Here is a 16,079-nt window from a genome sequence, read left to right as displayed (position 1 = left end):
GCGGCGACCACGCACTACGGGTTGGCGCCAGAGTCAAAAGGCGTCGGCCCTCTGGCAAGATGGCTGCTGCGGAGGCGTTGGAGCGCGGAAACCTGGAACCGGGATGGCGACGTCTACACTGAGTCGGAGGCGAAGGTCCCAGCTTTTTTCCTGTCGTTTGCGTGAGGCCGGACGGGGTGGGGCGGGGGAAAGGCGCCGGGTGTCCGCGGCCGCCCCTCGGACGGTGAAGGAGTCCCCTCCCGACCGGCGGCCTGCCAGGGCTAGTGTCCCTGAGGTCCAGGGAGAGACGGCTGACCCGAGACCGGGCTGGGCGAGAGCTGTGCTGTCTGCTCGTTGAAGCGAGTTCCCCCGCTTTACTCGAGATGTTGTTGAGCGCGTCCTCACTCGAGGCCAGGTGGGGAATCAGAAGGGCCCTGCCCTCAGGGCGCCTCCCAGGGGCTACGCCGAAGGGCGGGACGCGGCCAGGGCGCGCGGGACAAAGACCCCACTTGCTTGCGGGGCGGAGTCCCGGCGGCGGCGCGGAGCAGGGCGGGGGTTACTCGGTGACTGGAGACCTCCGGGCAGGAGCGCGGGTTGAGGCCGCACTTGGGTATTTGCGCGTTTACTTGCTTATTGCCTGTCCGCTCAGGAGGAATGCGAAGTCTGTCATTGCAGGATCCCATGTTTCCGTTGCTGGGAAGTAACTTAAAATATTTGTTAGAGCCGAAGGAAGAAATAGAGTCCTTGAGGGGCAGCCCCTGATTTCATCTGTGAGGAATTCACGGGACGGCTTCTTTCTGAAGTCAGGGGTGAGGTGGTTTCGTGTGTTTGCTTACAAGCGAGCTGAATAACGTGTGAGCTATGTCGGTCGGTCTACTCAGCGACAGTAAGTCCAGTTCGGCAAATAGGTTGGAGGAGACTGATTTTGGACATTTTCCGTTAATCGAAAGAGCTAAATCTACAGGTATAAGGTCTTGACAAAATTATGCTTCATACGCAGAGGCAGTACATGCCAGTAATTTTTTCATTTGCAACTACATAACCCTATGGGAAACAGTTATTGGTCTTTATTTAGTTATTTATTTTGAGACGAAGTCTCACTCTCTTGCCCAGGCTGGAGCGCAGTGGCGCCATCTCGGCTCACTGCAACCTCCGCCTCCCGGGTTCAAGCGATTCTCCTGCCTCAGCCTCCCGAGTAGCTGGGACCACAGGGGCGCACCACCACGCCCAGCTAATTTTTGTATTTTTAGTAGAGACGGGGTTTCCCCTTGTTGGTCAGGCTGGTCTCAATGTCTTGACCTCGTGATCCGCCCTCCTTGGCCTCCCAAAGTGCTGGGATTACAGGCGTGAGCCACCGCTCCCGGCCTATTTTGATTTTATTTTATTCTATTTTTTGAGAAGGAGTCTCACTTTGTTGCCCAGGCTGGAATGCACTGTCATGATCTCGACTCACTGCAACCTCCGCCTCCTGGGTTCAAGTGATTCTCCTGCCTCAGCCTCCCGAGTAGCTGGAACTACAGGCACCCGCCACCACGCCCGGCTAATTATTTTGTATTTTTAATACGGGTGGGGTTTCACCATGTTGGCTAGGCTGGTCTCGAACTCCTGACCTCAAATGATCACCCCTCGGCCTCCCAAGGTGCTCGGATTACAGTCATGAGCCACCGCATCCGGCCTATTTTTATTTTTTAAAGTTTTTTAGAGACGGGGTCTTGCCTTCTTGCCCAGGCTGGTCTCGATCTCCTGGGCTCAAGCTATCCTCCCGCCTCGGCCTCTGGGAGTGCTGGGTTTACAGGCGTCAGCCACCATGCCCAGCCTGAACGTCAAGGAAAAAGTGTGCAAGGGGATGCACGAGCAGAAAGCTTGAGTGCTAGCGCCTTAAGGTGACATTCCTTAACATTCCAGTCCAAAGAGGCTGTCTCAGTGCCTGCCTGTGGGTCACAGGTTAATGCCCCTCCTCCCAACAGCCAACCGGTTACCAAGTCCTGCTCGAGCCCCCTCCTTAATCAACTCTCTAGAAACTGGCTCCTTTGTGTTGTTTCCCAGCCTCTTCCACCATAACATGGAAGCCATCATCTTTGCTTTTTGGATTGCCAGGATGTCTTCGTAACTCCTGTTGAGTTCCAGAAGTCCTGTCACTACCTCTCACATAGCAGACAGGGTGATCTCTCCAAAAGCCATCACTCATTGACTCTATCCTTCTAACATCCCTTGGGGACTCCCCAATTGCCTGTGTAAAGTTAGCGCAGCTATAAGTCTGCACTGCTGATCTTACTCTCTGCTCCAGCCATCCCAGCTGATTGGAGGTTTTCTCATGTCAACAAGCTTTGTTATCGCTGTGCTCTCAGTCTGGGCCCTAGCTAACAGCCTTCCCTAGGCTAACTCCTGCTCACCTCCTCAGTAGAGACATGGCTTTCTCGGGGAAGTCTTCCCTAACAAAGCTGGATGGAGTGCCTTTCCTTTATGCTTGCACAGAATCCTAGCTTAGCTCTTCGTAGCTCTTAGCACACGGTCTGTGTGGTTGCTGTCTGATGGGATGTCATGATTCACCATAAAATGGTAAGCTTCATGTGAGTTGATTATGGCTAAATCGTAATAGGAGCTCCATAAATATTTATTTGTTGAGTGATGAAGGAATAAATGAGTGAATGATTATGAGGATCTTAACTGGAAGCAATACTAGCAAAAATGGAAAGAGACCTTCAGTCAGGATGGAAATGAGCAGTCCTTGGTGACTGACAATTTGTGGGAGCTAAGAAGGAAGACCAGAGTGATGCGGGTGAGTAGCCCAGCTGATGAGGTGGTGGCACCAACTGAGAATGATCATGAAGAAGAAGGAGGTGCAACAACGAGGGAAAGGTGGTGAGTTCACCGTGGGCCTCATTCAATTGGAGGTGCCTGTGGGACACATCTAAAGCTCAAGGGGAAGAGCAGGGCTAGAGTTGAGAGTTGATGGGTACAGTATTCAGAGGAAGCCCATGGAGACAAGGAGTGGATCAAGTCCAGAATGCAGAGCTGCAAGCTGTATTCACTAAGGAAGAAGCTGCCTATGAAGGGTAGCAAGAAAGTGGCCAGGGGGTCTGACAAGAACCAGGGGCTTCAAAGGCGCTCCCTGAAGCCACAGGGTGTCGAGTTTCGAGAAGCTATGTTAGCAGTTTCCAGGCGGCAGGGAAGTCCAGGGTAAAGGTGCCAAAACTCCCCATTTGATGGTTTTTGGTGAGAGAGCAAGAAGTTGAGGGATGCGATGGGAATGGGAAACATTGGAGTGTGGTGAGCAGGGGTGAGGTGAAGACAGCGTAGTATGTTGAAGGTGTTCAGAAGCCATTAGGGCCATGCACTTATGTACTGAGAAGTGAGCAGTGAGCTAGATGCCACAAAATGCTGCAGCAGCAGGTGAGACTGAGGAGCAGGGAGGGGGGTCAAGGATAATTTCTCAGCTTCTGGCCTATGAATTTATAGGGTGGTGGGACCATCCTCTGGATAGGGAACGCCAGAGAAGAGCCTGGATGTATGTAGTAGGGAGGTCAGAAGTCCTAAGCTCATTTTGCATGTGTTAGGTAGGTTTTGAAGTGCATTTGAGGCATTCACGTGGAGATGCCAGGGGAGCAGGTGAATGATGGTGCCCAGATCCAGGCAGAGATAAAGGCAACTACAGCCAGGTGTGCATGAAGTCTCCGTGGAGAAGGTATGGGTGGAGGGAGAGGAGGAGAGCCTGGGCCAGAGCCCTGAAGCCACCAGCATGGAGGGTCACCAAGAGTGCAGGAGAGCAGGAAAGAGGTAGGTGGGTCCCGGGACAGGAGAGGGTGCAGGGCCACACGGGTTGACATCTGGGACAGTGACAAGGACTTCAGCCTGCTGGATTCATCAACTGCCTGAGCTTTCCTATGACAGAGGTGGGCATGTGGACGAGAGAAACCAAAGGCTTGGCCCTTACAGTCAGCTGAGGGGCAACCAGGTGTTCAGAGCTTCCAGTGTTTTGCAAGCTGAGGTGGCGGCTTTGAACTTGAGTTGTTTCATATTGAAAGAGATGAACAGAAAGAGGAATGCTAAAGGTATATTAATCTTAAAAGAACATTAATGAGTTTTTAAAAAGGGGAAAGCAGTTTGCCCAGGCTGGAGTGCAATGGCGTGATAATGGCTCACTGCAACCTACACCTCCCAGCTAATCCTCCCATGTTAGCCTCTTGAGTAGCTGGGACTACAGGCGGAAGCCACCACACCCAGCTAATTTTGTTTATTTTTTGTAGAGGAGAGGTCTCACTATGTTGCCCAGGCTGTTCTCAAACTTCTGTGTGCAAGCAGTCCTCCTGCCTCAGCCTCCCAGAGTGCTGGGATTACAGGTGTGAACCACTGCATAGAGTGCTTCCTTTACTCAAATCATAGAATGTTTAAAAACCAGGATATCAGCCATGTTTCAAAACCACATTATTCCCATGGATGTTTTGTTTTACTCTCAAAACCCAAAAGCATAAAATCAAACCCCTACATACTGGAGACTTCAGGCTTTCAAAGAGATTGGGCAAATCAAACCACCTTATTTTTCAGGATAATTGATAAACCCATCAGTTGTTGATGCTTAGAATGGTTAGCAGAAGTAGGTAGGAAACACTCAGACCTCAATTTTCATGGACTTCACTTTTCACAGTATTTTAAACAATTAGAGATGTTGGAAAGAGGTAAGGAAGAATTTTACTATTTAGTCTGCTGCACATATTCTTTTTTTGTTGTTTTGTTTGTTTTGTTTTTTTTGCTTGAGACAGAATTTCACTCTTGTTGCCCAGGCTGGAGTGCAATGGCACGATCTTGGCTCACTGCAACCTCCACCTACCGGTTTAAGCGATTCTCCTGCCTCAGCCTCCTGAGTAACTGGGATTACAGACATGCGCCACCACGCCCGGCTAATTTTGTATTGTTAGTAGAGATGGGGTTTCTTCATGTTGGTCAGGCTGGTCTCGAACTCCAGACCTCAGGTGATCCACCTGCCTGGGCCTCCCAAAGTGCTGGGATTACAGGCATGAGCCATGGCGCCTGGCCTGCTGCACATATTCTGACACCATGTGTCTGGTGAACCCAGACCCTGTAAAGAATCTTCACTGGTGATTGTTTGATACAGGTGACCTTCCCCCTCCCTCTTTTTGCCTGATTTTATTTCCCTTTCTAGATTATACCACTAAATCAGAAAGCACTGAATATTTTGAAAGTTTGGGTGAGAGCAAGAATAATCTTTTCTTGATTTTTATTTTTATTTTTTTAAAACCTTTAACTCCTGCTGAGGTTGAGACAAACCGTATCTAGCATACTGTTACCTGAAACAAATGTGGTAGGAGGGAAGGTGATACAGTCCTGCCATTGCAGACCAGTGGGAAAGGCCAAAGAGTATTTTTTTAGTAGCAATGTACATGGTCAAAGCATTGTTTATGTACTATTTCATTTGAGTTTGATTATGTAGTTTGAACCTGGCTGGTCAGGATTTGATAGACAGTTATTGGTTTGGGATCTGACTTTTCTTTTTTATAAAAATTAACAAAAAATATATGTAAATATACACACATACATGTGGATAGTTCTGTCTGTGTCTTAAGTTATTTGTATGCATGCAGCTGTTGTCATCACGTGTCTGATGGGCAGGTAGAAGTAGAAATAAGAGTTCCTATGTTTCCCAGGCTGGCCTTCAACTCCTGGGCTCAAGTGATCCTCTCTCCTGGGCCTCCCAAAGTGTCAGGATTACAGGCGTGAGCCACCGTGCCTTGCCCTACATTTACTCTTTAAATACTTTCCTATTGGAATGAAAGAGGCAGGGTGGCTCACACCTACAATCCCAGCACTTTGGGGAGGCTGAGACAGGGGAATCCCTTGAGGCTAGGAGTTTGAGACCAGCCAGGTCAACAAAGCAAGACCTCCCTGAAGGGAAAAAACCTCCAGTTCCCATTTGGGTGTCTTTTGGAAACTGCTAATACCTCAGTCTTTGTTGTTGTTGTTGGTATTTCCTCCAAACACACTCTTTCTCAGTTTTACCATTTTGTTTTTGTGAACTAAGCAAGAGCAGGAATTAATTTATATAGTTGTTCCTATCTGGACAAATTCTGGAAGGTTACTGAAGTCTCTTTCACTTCTTAAAGTGTTTTCATTTAAGAAAAAAATCTTTAATTGTAGCCTGCACAATTGTAGCCCTATCCTTCCCCCTAAGGTCCCATACTCCCAAGGCATTGAGGTTAGGTAGAAGGCCCAAGAATGGGGCCGGGGCCCATTGCGTCTGGAATGCAGTGTGAACTGATGGCTGTGTCTGACCTCATGGACATCCCTGCACCTTCCTCCTGGTGCTCGCCAGCAAGTGCAGGAATTCAGTCGTCTATGGGTTCGTTTCCCCTTTTTCGCGGGTCTCTATTCCGTGGTGTGAAGAGCCTGTAAGGGTAAATGTCCTATCTGGGTACGACTACTTTACTCTTATTCTGTCAGAATCTGTCCAAGCGTTTTTTTGGCTATCTTGTTTGCTGTGTTCCTTTAAAGATGGTTGAGATAAAACCAGTCAGAAAAGAAATAGTTTTTTGCCCTATACTTAACTAAAATATTAATTCCAAAGTTGTTTTTATTTACTTTTCACTGACCTCAAAGAGAAAACGTAGACACCTTAGAGAAACATGAAACATTCTCAGAGGAAGGAGTGATAAGCATGGTTCTGTATTAATGTGTTCACTCCTTAGCAGAAGATATAGAAATACTGCAGCTCAGGCCAGGCACTGTGGCTCGTGCCTTCGGAATCCCAGCACTGTGGGAGGCAGAGGTGAGTAGATCCCTGGAGTTCGAGACCAGCCTGGGCAACACAGTGAAACCCCATCTCTACAAAAAATACAAAAATTAGCCAGGTGTGGTGGCATGCACCTGTAGTCCCAGCTACTTGGGAGGGTGAGGCAGGAGGGTTGCTTGAGCCTGGGAGGCAGAGGTTGCAGACAGCCAAGATCACACTACTGCACTCCAGCCTGGCAACAGGGTGAGACCTTGTCTCAAGGAAAACAACAACACAAACTGCAGCCCATTCTTTCTAAAGGTATCTGGAAAATGACAGAACTGAGAATAACATCCAGATTCAGTTCCCTGCCATGAGAAGTTCCTTTTGCCTTGTTTGTGGATATTGTTGTCAGTTCATTGCAGCTGTCTTGAGTAACTTACAGAGGCTAATGTGACCAAAGAAAGATCCATCCCTTGTTGTTTTTCTAGTTAAAAGTCATAGCACAGGTTTCTGGTAACATACAAATGATAAGACACTGTCCATAATTCTAATTACAAAAATTCAGTTTGTATAGTAATTTGGTACAGCATTAAGGGGGGTGATGCCCTCCTCCCGTCTCATTTCCCTCCCTTTTTCCTATTTCACATTTATTCTTTTGTCTAAAAGACAGAAAATTGGTATGATTCTCCTATGCCGCATAGAACGTGTAGCTCCATCACATCCCACAGCTTTCTAGAGGTCTTTGGGGTTGGAACACAAAGTTTAACTTCTGTTTCTGTTTTTCCTTGAATTCTTTTGTTTCCTGGCCCTTTTCCATCTTGCCGGTTCCCCTTATCTTACCCACTATCGTCCATGCTCTCCCTCTGTGTTGGTTGTCTCAAGACAGCATTCAGTGGAATTCATTGAGTGGGTGAATTCTGTGAAGTTGCCTTTTCTGGCAGTGCTGTTACTCAGTGATGCACAAACGTAGCATTTGCCCTTTGGTAGACAAAGATCTGTGTTTTGTTGTTGTTGTTTGTTTGTTTGTTTCTTTGAGACAGAGTCTCGCTGTCACCCAGGCTGGAGTGCAGCGGGTTCAAGCGATTCTCCTGCCTTAGCCTCCTGAGTAGCTGGGATTACAGGCACCTGCCACCACGCCCAGCTAATTTTTGTATTTTTAGTAGAGATGGGGTTTCACCATGTTGGTCAGGCTGGTCTTGAACTCCTAACCTCAGGACCTCAGGCGATCCGCCCACCTCGGCCTACCTAAGTGCTGGGAACAGGCTTGAACCACCGCGCCCGGCAGATCTGGTTAGTATTCTTTAAAGGAGCCAAAGGCAGTGCTTTACTGTTTGCTTTGAGGGGAAGTAGTGGACGATTTGATTGTGACACCTTTTAGCATTGGTGAGTTGATTTATCTAAAATTAACTGTTAAAGTTAGCTGGCCTTATACAATGTAAAAGTAAAGAAAATTCATCAGTTTCTCAAAAAAAAAAAACAGCACACAGTGGCTGAAGTTTTTGTTAGCAATAAGAAAACAGTAGGCATATATATATATATGTATGTGTATATATACATATATATATACATATATATATATATATGCTTTTTTTTTTTTCTGGGAATCCACGTTCTCCTTCTGGGTAAAGGAGAGGGTTGTATTTTGTGATTCCTTTTTCCTGCCCCAAGTGGCTGGCGATACAGCCCCCGGCGCGCCGGGCACTGAGGCCCTGGAGCACAGCGTGGGGGGCCTGGCACAGACACGACTCACGACCGGGCCGATCTCCGGCCAGAAAGAACTATGTTCCGGCCGCCCGGGTCGCGGGCCCGCGGTGCATCCCTGCAGGCCTCCATCCTGCCTCGGCAGAGGTCTGCAAGAATCCTGTGGGTGTCCCCGGAGCGGGCAGAGGAGGAGCCCAGCGCCGAGGCCCAGGCGCGCCCCGCCCTCGCCCCTCCCCGTGCCCCTCCCCCGCTGCGCCCCTCCCAAAGGCCGAGACCTGGACGCTGCCCGGTGGCCTCGGCGGGGGCCCTGTCCTTGGCTGCTGCCTCTCTGAATCCCAGGTGAGAAGAATAAAACGTCCTGACGCTGTCCGGCTTCCGGTTCTTGGAGAGGACGGGCCGTCTCTGCCGAGAGAACTGTGCGGAATCAGGAAGCGCTGGTGCTCCTTCGCTTTCACGGGACTAAGCGAAATCCGGCTTTAAACGAAGTAAAGCCGGCTGCCTCCTGGAGTATTTTTGTCATAGTATTTTAATTTTGGGTCAGGGTATTCTGCTGCGGACCCTGAGTCATAGGAAGGAGGCTTATAACAGCGGAAAGCCTTTTTTTTTTTTTTTAAAGAATTGCTGAGTTTTCCGGATTGTACTTTCAAAGACTTTCCCTAAAACTTTGCGTGGCATGGGGGTTGCAGAAACTGGTGTCTACACATTACAAAAGTGTACTGTTTACACCTATTTGTGATGCACCCATCGTGTTTTTCTCCATGGACCACCTATTAAGCTTCCTGCTGGAGCGCTCTTGGCCCCCTTCCTGCTTTCTGGGCCACATCCTATTGTAAATCGGTGCTACTTGTGGGGTTTTGTTTGTGAATTGGGGATATTTAAGGAACAATTTATTGAAACGACTGAAGACTTTGTTTCCTCCTTTGGGTTTTACTTTTAAAATAAATTCGGTTAGGAAAAAGTATTCTTTTGCTAGTGGAGTTCAAATTCAAATACCCAGACTGTAGATTCTCCAAATGCCTTTCTCACCAGGGAGGGCAGCTCCCAGGAGTAGTGACGGCAGGTAAGCTGGGATAGAGCTGACTTCGTCACCTTGTAGGTGGGGAAGGCCAGAGTGGATAGTCTGGCCAGGCCTCCACAGCCGAGCCAGCTTCTGCTGGGGGGCGGGGGAGATGAGAACGAGAGGCAGGTTCCAGTATCCTCTGGACTTGCAGGAAGGAAGGCATTCTGCGTATCGCTGAGCACTGCGGTGAGCTGAGTGAGGGTTCCCTTTCCTCATGTTTTCCTGCCTTTTTCTTCCTCTTGGTTCTCTTGTCCCTGAGCCGCCTTGTCCACTCTTTCTATTCCCTTAGTGCCTTTCCATCTATCTCTCCTGAGTGCCCAGCGTGAAACTGTACCCAAGAGTTAAAATCTCTTTAAAATCTCACCGTCTTGCAGAAACAAATTGTGGCTGGTTTAAAGATCCTCAGCTAAAGAGACTGGGCTGAGGTTCCCCCATACCAGTTGGATTTAGAGAGAGCCTCTTATAGGGAGGCCTCATGTGGTCTTCACCTGGGCCTCAGCATGTGAGCCCTCCTTTAACAGAGAGCTTGCCCAAGATCGCACTGCTTGTTAAAGGTGGTCTCAACCCCGTCTGTCTTCTAAGCTTCCCATTACCCCATGTCCGAGAGCAAAAAGCCCTCTTTGCAACCTGAGGACACACTCAAGATGGAAGACTGTCAAGCCCATCCCTGCCAGATTCTATTAATGTGGTCCTAATGGGCCACACCAGCAAAAACAAGCTGCGTTGTATTCCTTTGAAGAAAACTAAGTCTGCCTCAGAAACTGGCAGACCCTGTAATCTTCAGCGGTATTATTAAAAAGCACACCTGCCTCAAAGCCCCTGGTTCATCCATGGAAGCATCGCAGAAGCCTCTGTATTAGGGGCAGCTTTACGGCACTCTGGGCCCCTTTTACTCTTGGCCAGGGCTGACGCCAAAGGCTAGATGGTCCATGCTTCCAGGTAGAGTATCACTGTTCACAGAAGCGGAAACAAGTAATGGGGCCACCTCCACCCCCCCCCCAGGTCCCTGCCCTCGGAGCAAGTGGCCAGTGCCCATAGTGCCTCAAGGCAACAGCTGCCCCTCCTGCCCCCTCCCAGTCTCTTTCCTGCAGTATCTGGGGACAGACAGGTGATGGAGTGTCACTCTAGTTACTATTGAGCGAACTGAAGAAAATCCACATGGAAGGTTGACATCTACCATACCTCACTTTCCCCTCTCTTGATAGTGTCTAATCTTTCCCTCCAACCCCTGTGGGCAAACATGTCCATGCGTTCTTTGAGTTCTAGCTACTGGTCAGTAGTTCTGATTGTAGGATTGACATGGTGGGAGGAGGCAGAGCTTTGGGACCACACCGCCAAGGTCCCTGGGGCCTAGAGGTCCAGCGTGCCCGCCTCCCTTCCTCGCTGTGCTCCTTTCTCTCCCCCCACCCCCACGCTCCTGGTTTCTGGAGCCGAGCTTGGGGTGGGGAGGCAGCAGGGTAGGGTCTTCAAGTTGAAGAGAAACCCCGCCCACACCTGGACCTCGGCCCTCGCTGCCATTCCCAGCCGAGGCCGTCAGGGGCCCGCGGTTTGAGAAACACAATCTGGAAGAGAAAACCTGGGGCTTTTCTTCTTTTATCCCCTGTCCCCGCCCCCCCACACCTCTTACAAATTTAGCCCAGGAGCTTTCTATCCCCACCGACTTGAAGGGTTTATCGGTCTTAAGAGCGAAATCCTGGCGGAGTGCAGTCCCTCGGGGCTAGCATCCACGTTCCGCCTGCTCCCTGCGCGGGCTGTTCCGAGGGATCCCCGCAAGGGCACTGCCCCAGCTTTCACTTTTGGGGTCGGGGAAATAAGGTGTCCACAAAGGATGCAAGCAAGTCATTATCAGTGCAGACCCGAAGGGCGCGTCCGGAGTGCAGGTATGAAAGACGGGCGCATGCGCGCAGTCCGGGGCCGGGCTTCGCAGCCCGGGCTCCGCTCTAGCCCCGCAGCCTCTCGGTGGCCGGTCTCGTCCTCCGCCCGCCGCGCGGGGGCGCCGCTCTAGCCCCGCGCCATCTCGGTGGCCGTCCGCCCACTCCGCGGCGTTCGGGGAAATGGCTGCGAGACCCTAGAGGCCTGCGGCCTGCGGTAAGTGGCGTCCCGGGCGCCGGGTAGAAGAGCCGGCCGCCGCTTGGGCAGCCCTTGGGAGCGGGGCGGGGCCGGCATCGGAGCCCGGCTGGCGAGAGCCGCGGATCCCGCACAGGCCGCTCCCGCCGAGAAGATGGCGGCCGCGGAAGGGAATGAGCGGGCGGGCGGGGCCGGTCAGAGCCGTCCCGGCCTGGGGCGCTGGCCTCAGACGCCGGCCCTGGTGGGCTGCGTGAGGTCGAGGCGACTGGCGAGCACTCGGTGGTCGCGGCTGGAACGGTTCCGAGGGTGGGAGTCGGGGCGGCCGCTCGCGGGGAAGAGCGCAGGGCTGGCCTGGGCGAGTGCGGCCCGGGGCTCGGGGGGCTGCGTAGCTGGCTTGTAAGCGCAGCTGGTTTCCCTAGGCATTCTCGGGGACCTCGGCACTTCCTCCCGGGCCCTGGGTGCGGTCGGGGTGGCCCGCTTAGCTTCTGGCGTGCCTTCGGGGGATTCCGGCACTGCAGGGCGGCTGGCGCTGCAGGAAGCGCGAAGAGCGCGGATTCACTTTCCTGAAGAGTGTGTCTTTACCTCCCCGCGCTGGTTTTCAGTTTTTTTGTGGAATAGTTTGTTGCGTTGGTGTGTACTGGCCGCATTTGTGACCCATTTTGCCTTGCAGTGACCCCGGAAGCCGAAGGGGCCCGCTCTTGCGCTCGGCGGGAGGGGTGCTCGTGCTGCCTCCGCTGCGGCGTCCGGGGCTCCTCCTCGCGGTTCTGAGACAATGGAGGTCAAGGCCGGCTTTTCTGCTCTAAATAAAGGACTTTAATATATAAGTTTAGAGTTTGGGCCACAGGTAGCAGTAGCTTACTGCGTTACCAGTTATTGAAAATACTCTTTAACTTGTGCCTGGGCCATCGATATCCGTGTCATCTGCCTGCTGATGGAATGAGATTTGAGCCTAGTGTACTCAGGGACTTAGAGGAGGGAAAGGCAGATGGGAACGTCTTTTCGGTATATTCACATAACCTTGCTATATACCCCGTGTTCCATGGTTTCCCTAGGGCCACATATGACTTGGTTGAAATACAGTTCTGAGAAAGGTCCTTAGCAGTGCCTTTTAAGGAGTAAATACAGTCTTTTTTTAAATGAACATTCATTGCTTTCTGTTAGCACGAGGGATACAGCAGTGACCAAGGTGGCCCCTGTCCCAGTCCTGGAGACAAGTTCAGTGGGGGAACTTGAGAGATTATTCCAGCTCCTTCCTTTAAATCAGGTGTTGCCAACTCGTTTACCCTGGAGCCTAGGGCTCTTTAGTGGCCCTTTGGGTTGCTGTTTGTGTATGTGTGTCTGTGACTATTTCACTATTTTCCTATTTTAAATACGGCATAGACATCTCAGAAGTGTCACCCAGGAAGACAGACACAGCCCTGTTGTGAAACTCCCTGCTTAATGCACACTTGTTTTCCTACTTGCTGTGTACATGGGGAGGAGATGTCTGTTCTTGTAGACTTGTTTCAGCAAGTTTCATAAGATACCTCTTGTTTTGGAAAAGCGCGTATGTTGAATTTTTTCAGGCTTTCCACCAGAGGCTGTCCCTTATTAGTAGCTGGTTGAATTCAGACTATGTCAAGCAGAGCTAATTGTGCTGTGGTGAGAAGACAGGGCACAAATAAGATAATTTGTGATGGACTGCCCAGCTGTACCCATGGTTACCAGACAGCCCAGCCCATGTTGCATGTGCATGTGTGAGCCTCACAAAGGCTTGTCTAGGACGTGTGGATCATCGGTTGGGCCTTGGAGGGTGGTGGGGTTTCTTCATGTAAGGAGGAAATGGTTGGAATGGGCATTGGCTCCCGTTTTGTTCGCGGTGTAGTTGGCAGGTTCTGCTGTTGATACTGTGAGTTTTTCTACAGCCTTAGGGTCATAATTCCCTTAAGGTCAGTTCTGTGGAGCCCAGTAGGGTGCTTCTCTTCAGTGTTTATTTTTAAGCTGTGCCACGTCTTCATTGTTTGGAATCTCTGTAAACAAGACACGTTTTTCCTTTTTATATGCCTGTCCCATGATACCAAGTGGCTTATTTGGCTCTTGAAGAGCTAAGATTGAATGTGTTTATTAACAGGTGACTCCCTACTATCTGTGGGTCCCTGCACTGTGCCCTTGCCTGAGAGGTCTCATCTCTCTCTGGCAGGCTCAGAAGACCACTAGAAAATTCTCTCTAAACAGAGTCTCTCACTTACATTTCTTATTTAAATGATGGGGTCCCTTACAGTGGATACTAAGATCAGCCTTTTTATGACTACTATCAAATGATGTGTGTTAATTGCATTACAAAAGTTCTATAATTAACAGTTAATGGAAATGTACTAATTGGGAAAGAGGAGGTCAAAGAACAAAGTCCAGTTTGCTCATTTCATGTACGTGTACACAGTCATCTGTGAGACAGTCTGTGTTGTCTAGGCCTCATTTTATTTTTTGAGTAGTAATTTTGAGGGTAAGTTGTTACATGAAGTTGAATAGGTAATTGTACATATTTTAATAAGAATTCTGTAACCATGACCATAAAACTTAATAGGTGGTGGTAATCGTGTGTAAGTTGTAAAGGAGGCATTTCTCTCCTTGGGTATCAAATTTTGATGCCGTGGTTTTGTTTTGCATATGCCGATATAGACATTTAAGTGGTACTTAATATACCTTTATAATAAGGTAAAGCAACTTTTTTTCCAAAATGAAGATACCTTAATGTGTTTGGTTACAAAAGTAATACACATACAGGAAACTTAAACATTATGTAAAAATAGAAAGTAAAGACACTAGAAAGGGGGCTGTCCAGAAAAGCTCCACGTTACAGCTGTTTTGCACTAGTGAACGGGATGCGTTGGAGGCTGTGGCCACTGCCCTGGCCGGCTTGTCTGCGGCTCTCACTCAGGTGCCAGGGAGTTTTTCTCACGGCTGTGCATGTGATGATTCATCACCCTTAAAGAATTCCCGGCCGGCCGGGCATGGTGGGTCGTGCCTGGAATCCCAGCACTTTGGGAGGCCAAGATGGGTGGATCACTTGTCAGGAGTTCGAGACCAGCCTGGCCAATATGGTGAAACCCCATCTCTAACTAAAAATACAAAAATTAGCTGGGTGTGGTGGTACATGCCTGTAATCCCAGCTACTTGGGAGGCCGAGGTGGGAGAATCGCTTGAACCTGGGAGGTCGAAGTTGCAGTGAGCCGAGACCGCACCACTGCACTCCAGCCTGGGCGACAGTGAGACTCTGTCTCAAAAAAAAAAGAATTAGGCCACGCATGCTGATGCGCTCCTGTAGTCCCAGCACTTTGGGAGGCTGAGGCCAGAGGACCCCTTGAAGCCAGGAGTTCCAGGCTGTAGTGAGCCGTGGTTCTGCTACTGCTCTCCAGCCTGGGTGACAGCAAGACTCTGTCCACCCCCCACCCCCAACAAAAAGAATTTCACTATATAGATGTTTCTTGATTTTTCAAACTGGTCTGTTAGTTTGTGTTCAGTTTGTCACCTTTGTGAGAAAAAAAACACTCATAAGTTAGTGTGTACTTCCTACTTATTTCTCCTGGGTCATCGTGAAGCACTCCCTGCCCTCCATGAGAACAGTATGTCACCCGCCCTCTTCCCTGTGCCAAGCCCATAAAGGGCTGTTGGCAAATATGTCGGACAAATAGACTCACCTAAGAGGGCCTTTCTCTCCAAGCCCTCGCCAGCACAGGCTGTGTCACTTTCTTAGGTGGCACCTACCGTCTGTTGCACACTTGCCGCAGATGATTTGGCACAGGATGTCGCTTCAGAAAACCTTGTAGGAAGCTGTGAGGTCGTTACCGTCCCCATTTCACAGACAGGAAAGTGCAGGCCTTAGATGCACTGCCTGATACCCGTGGCCCCCGCGTTCCTAGACAAATACACTGCCTGGTACACTGTACCCCCCCCCCCACCTCCGCTATCGTTTGCAGCTGGGGTTGAACCCTGCATTCATAGACAGGTTCCCCCTTGAGTGAGCCCCCCATCTGCTTAACTGAGGGCTTGTCCTGGTTATAAATGTCTGGGTGGGGGTGGGCACTGCTGGCTGCAGCTGTCAGGACTGGGAATGCTGAACCTGCACTGAGGGGAGTAGGCCCCAGAGATGCTCCCAAGACCCTGGAGACACAGGCCAGGTAGACACCTGTGTGTGTGTGTGTGTATATATATATATGTGTGTGTGTATATATATATATGTGTGTGTGTATATATGTACATATATATATACACACACACATACATATAAAAGAGCCGGACATTGTGTGTGTGTGTGTGTGTGTGTGTATATATAGTATATATGTGTGTGTGTATATATAGTGAGTATATATATAGTGTGTGTGTATATATATTGTGTGTATATATATCGTGTGGATATATATTGTGTGGATATATAGATTGTGCATATATATAGTGTATATATATTGTGGACATATATAGTGTGTATATATATTGTGGACATATATAGTGTATATATATTTTGGACATATATAGTGTGTATATATAATGTGGATATATATATAGTGT

The 16,079-nt window shown here is 49.6% G+C and overlaps 1 protein-coding gene across 3 annotated transcripts in view; it reads left to right on the top strand.

Moving 5' to 3' along the window:
• The first annotated feature begins 25 nt into the window (after nt 1-25).
• The window catches only part of DIDO1 (death inducer-obliterator 1), a 60,297-nt gene continuing 44,243 nt past the window's right edge, over nt 26-16,079 (top strand). Inside the window, exon 1 of one of the 3 annotated variants that reach the window (XM_016938274.3) lies at nt 26-135. The gene's annotated coding sequence lies outside the window, so the exon portion shown is untranslated. Of the gene's footprint in view, nt 136-11,378; nt 11,556-13,294; nt 13,423-16,079 lie in introns of those variants that run through there. The other 2 variants (XM_016938273.4, XM_054674447.2) reach the window with 2 other exon arrangements.

This window comes from Pan troglodytes, chromosome 21 (assembly GCF_028858775.2).
Source record: "Pan troglodytes isolate AG18354 chromosome 21, NHGRI_mPanTro3-v2.0_pri, whole genome shotgun sequence".
NCBI lineage: Eukaryota > Metazoa > Chordata > Mammalia > Primates > Hominidae > Pan > Pan troglodytes.
Note: the sequence above shows the minus strand (reverse complement) of the source record. Positions and strands in the feature narration are given on the sequence as shown.